We start from the raw sequence: 5,167 nt of genomic DNA on the forward strand, positions 1-5,167 counted from the left end.
GCCTGCTCTCCAACTGGTTTTTAGGCTTTGAGCCAGCCTTATTTATACCCTCCCTCCCAGGATGGTAATTGGAGCCTACAAACTTCCTTATAGAAAGGACACTCACAATGGTGTAATCACTTGTAGTGCGAGACATATCAAGAAGAACGTGCTAAACTCAAGCGTTTAAGATAGTCAATGCAGAAAAAAATACTTTGAAAGTTGCATGATTTACCTCTTATATATATATATATATATATATATATATATATATATATATATATATATATATATATATATATATATATATATATATATATATATATATATATATATTCTTCTTTTTTATTTATTTGTTTTGTATTATTTAAATGCATTTAAGATAATCCTGGCAGGAAAAAAAATACTTGAAAAGTTGCATGATTTACCACACACACACACACACTCACACGCATACACACACACATATATATATATGTGTATGTATATCTATATACATATATATATATATATTTCTTATTTTTTATGTTATTTAAATGCATTTAAGATACTCCATGCATGAAAAAAATACTCTAAAAGTTTCATGATTTACACACACACACAAATATATATATATATATATATATATAAAAAATATATATATATATTTCTTTTATTTTTGTTTATATTAGTAAATTGCATTCAAGATCATTCATCATTCACGCAGGAAAAAAAATACTCAAAGTTGCATGTATTTATTTTTTTTTATATATACAGTTAGGTCCAGAAATATTTGGACAGTGACACAATTTTCGCGAGTTGGGCTCTGCATGCCACCACATTGGATTTGAAATGAAACCTCTACAACAGAATTCTAGTGCAGATTGTAACGTTTAATTTGAAGGTTTGAACAAAAATATCTGATAGAAATTGTAGGAATTGTCACATTTCTTTACAAACACTCCACATTTTAGGAGGTCAAAAGTAATTGGACAAATAAACCAAACCCAAACACAATATTTTTATTTTCAATATTTTGTTGCGAATCCTTTGGAGGCAATCACTGCCTTAAGTCTGGAACCCATGGACATCACCAAACGCTGGGTTTCCTCCTTCTTAATGCTTTGCCAGGCCTTTACAGCCGCAGCCTTCAGGTCTTGCTTGTTTGTGCGTCTTTCCGTCTTAAGTCTGGATTTGAGCAAGTGAAATGCATGCTCAATTGGGTTAAGATCTGGTGATTGACTTGGCCATTGCAGAATGTTCCACTTTTTTGCACTCATGAACTCCTGGGTAGCTTTGGCTGTATGCTTGGGGTCATTGTCCATCTGTACTATGAAGCGCCGTCCGATCAACTTTGCGGCATTTGGCTGAATCTGGGCTGAAAGTATATCCCGGTACACTTCAGAATTCATCCGGCTACTCTTGTCTGCTGTTATGTCATCAATAAACACAAGTGACCCAGTGCCATTGAAAGCCATGCATGCCCATGCCATCACGTTGCCTCCACCATGTTTTACAGAGGATGTGGTGTGCCTTGGATCATGTGCCGTTCCTTTTCTTCTCCAAACTTTTTTCTTCCCATCATTCTGGTACAGGTTGATCTTGGTCTCATCTGTCCATAGAATACTTTTCCAGAACTGAGCTGGCTTCATGAGGTGTTTTTCAGCAAATTTAACTCTGGCCTGTCTATTTTTGGAATTGATGAATGGTTTGCATCTAGATGTGAACCCTTTGTATTTACTTTCATGGAGTCTTCTCTTTACTGTTGACTTAGAGACAGATACACCTACTTCCCTGAGTGTGTTCTGGACTTCAGGTGATGTTGTGAACGGGTTCTTCTTCACCAAAGAAAGTATGCGGCGATCATCCACCACTGTTGTCATCCGTGGACGCCCAGGCCTTTTTGAGTTCTCAAGCTCACCAGTCAATTCCTTTTTTCTCAGAATGTACCCGACTGTTGATTTTGCTACTCCAAGCATGTCTGCTATCTCTATGATGGATTTTTTCTTTTTTTTCAGCCTCAGGATGTTCTGCTTCACCTCAATTGAGAGTTCCTTAGACCGCATGTTGTCTGGTCACAGCAACAGCTTCCAAATGCAAAACCACACACCTGTAATCAACCCCAGACCTTTTAACTACTTCATTGATTACAGGTTAACGAGGGAGATGCCTTCAGAGTTAATTGCAGCCCTTAGAGTCCCTTGTCCAATTACTTTTGGTCCCTTGAAAAAGAGGAGGCTATGCATTACAGAGCTATGATTCCTAAACCCTTTCTCCGATTTGGATGTGAAAACTCTCATATTGCAGCTGGGAGTGTGCACTTTCAGCCCATATTATAGATATAATTGTATTTCTGAACATGTTTTTGTAAACAGCTAAAATAACAAAACTTGTGTCACTGTCCAAATATTTCTGGCCCTGACTGTATATATATATATAGGCCACCTTCTAGTATATATATATATATATATATATATATGTATATAATTTATATGAATTTTTTTATTGTTTTTATAAATAATAATAATAATAATTTTGTTAAATAACATAACATTTTGGTATGAAATAGAAATAAAAAAAGCGCTGAATCTCTGTAGATTTTGACGTTCTGTATTGTTTGCAAAAATTAAAAAATATCTCGAATAAAAAATATCTTGAATAAGATTGTCTTGTCAGACCTGCATCACAGTTGCCTACTTTTGGGGGACAATTTTTTTTTTCTTACTTTTATGTATTTTTGGATAAAAATAATTTTAGTAATTGGGTTTTGTTGAAAAGTTATTTTGCATCGTTTGCCTTCTATGGCCACTGTGTTACATTGTGTATAGCTGGATGCAGAATGAGTTCACTGACTAAATCTCAGTTAACTCTTTCTGAAAGTCCAAAGAAAATGTTTAACCTTTTTTTAAGCTATGGTGTCTGTTTTATACTTCTACGACATAGCTATATTACAGATCAGCACAAACAATAGGACACCCAAAGAAGTATATTGAACCAATTTCATACAGAGGCATACCGATTTTTCAGTCTGGGTGGGCATGCCAGGGAGCTAAATTGCAGCAAAGGTGTAAGAAGGCAGTCAAAATGGAGTCAAAATGGACTGGCTGAAATCCAGAAGCATTATTTTTTTTAATTCTGCTACTCTAGAAGCTGGAACAAAAATAGCACAGCTATATCATTAAATCTGCAGTAATCCACAAGATCCGTACAGGTCAGGTTTGTAATTATTTTGTACTGACCTCTAGAGGCCAATGTGAAAACTGCAACATTTTCAAATTTGGAGATATTCATTGATATTCATGGGTCTTGATTCTGTTCCAAATAATCTTTAAAAAGGTTGAACTTTTTTTTTTTATTTTTTTTAAGCAAACTTTACTATACTATAACCAAAAAGAGTCATAAATCCACCATAGTAAAGAATTAAATTCATTTATTTAACATATACAAAGTAATACAACAGTTATAATAAAAGACATGGTGCTGGTGAGGAGTACAAATGAGGAGAGCACCAAGATGTAGATGAAACTAACACAGGGTGGAGATAAAGTGCACATGCATAACAGCAGCAGACATACTTAGCTCCAAAGTAGGAAGCACTCACCCATAATACCCTGGAATCCTTAAAGTGGTTCGCCTCCAGGACCCCGATGCGCGTTTTGTGTGGGCTTCTTCTGGGGGTCCTGGAGGCGCACAATATCTAATATATAAAGCTGAGTGTATGTATGTATGTATGTCCGCTAAAGGAATCCGCACCGTTGCATTTACAATCACTAAATTTTTCAAAGACACCCCATTTGACTCAGGGAACGTCAGACTATGTTTTGAGGGGAAATTTTAACCCCGCACTTTACAGTTATTCGCCAAAAAACCTGCTTCCATTAAAGTCAATGGAGCTGTGAGCCACAATGCAGCCAGAATTTCAGAAGAATGCGCAGCCATGCCCTTATATGGAATGTTGGCATGTCACTATGCAGCCAGGGAAAGAGACAGACAGTGACAGACAGACAAAGAGACAGGGAAATAGACAGGGAAAGAGACAGACAGAGAAAGAGACAGACAGGGAAAGAGACAAACAAGGAAAGAGACAGTCAGGGAAAGAGAGAGAGATAGAGAGGGAAAGAGAGAGAGACAGACAGAGACAGGGAAAGAGACAGACAGACAAGGAAAGAGAAAGACAGAGAGACACACAGACACAGACAAACACAAACAGACACAGAAAGAGACAGACAGGGAAAGAGAAAGACAGAGACAGGCAGAGGAAGACAGACAAAGAAACAGACAAAGACAAAGAGACAGACGGAAAGCGATGTACCGCCCCCACGTCAACAGCAGAGACTGCTTGGATCCGGATCCGCAGGGGCTCGAGGGGTCTCCGGACCCGGGAGGGGTCGCGCGGTCACTCGAAATAAAAGGGGGGTATTTACAGGGAGTTTTGTGTTTAGAGTTCGTGACGCCACCCACGGTGTTGTGAATGTTAGTTATGTTTTGGCTGCTGGGAGGCTCCCTCTGGTGGCCAGGAATGGTTTAGACTGGGACCAGGTGTGTTGTGCAATGGGGGTTTCCTTTGCTAAATCTCTGCTTATTTAAATCCTTGTCTGATTGCAGGCTGTTGCCGGATTTCAGTTGTTCTTTGTATCTCCAGCCTGCTTCATCCTGCTCTACAGCACATCTACCCCAGATAAGTGCTTGCTCTTTATTTATTGTCTGGTTCTTTTGCTTATCTGGGTTTGTCTTTTGCTGTGGTTGTTTTCAGTTTATTTGCATGCAGGGATTTTCCCCCTCAGTGGTTTGTTGGGGAACTCCCTGCAGTTCTGTTTGGAGTATAGCTCCTTTGAGTCCATGTGTTTGTGGCTTGTTGAATTTGTTATGATTCTTGTTTTCTGTTCATTGCTATGACAAGGGCACCTGGTATAGGACGGAGTTCAGATCATGCGATCTGAGGGCCTTTTTGTACTATCAGGAATTTGGAATTTTGCAGGGTTTTTCTCTGGCCACCATCAGTCTTTTTCCTGTCCTTTCCTATATTAGTCAACGGGGGCCTCACCTTTTGCTAATCCTGTCATCTATCTGTGTATTGTGTTTTTCCTATATCACCGCAGTCTTTTAATGTGGGGGGCTTGCTATTCTTGTCTATTTTCTGAGGCAGAGAGTTATTCATCTTTCCTTCCTTTAGGATAGTTAGTTCTTCGGCTGGGTTCGCGGTGCACAG

The sequence above is a fragment of the Anomaloglossus baeobatrachus genome, chromosome 12 (assembly GCF_048569485.1).
Source record: "Anomaloglossus baeobatrachus isolate aAnoBae1 chromosome 12, aAnoBae1.hap1, whole genome shotgun sequence".
NCBI classification, from domain to species: domain Eukaryota; kingdom Metazoa; phylum Chordata; class Amphibia; order Anura; family Aromobatidae; genus Anomaloglossus; species Anomaloglossus baeobatrachus.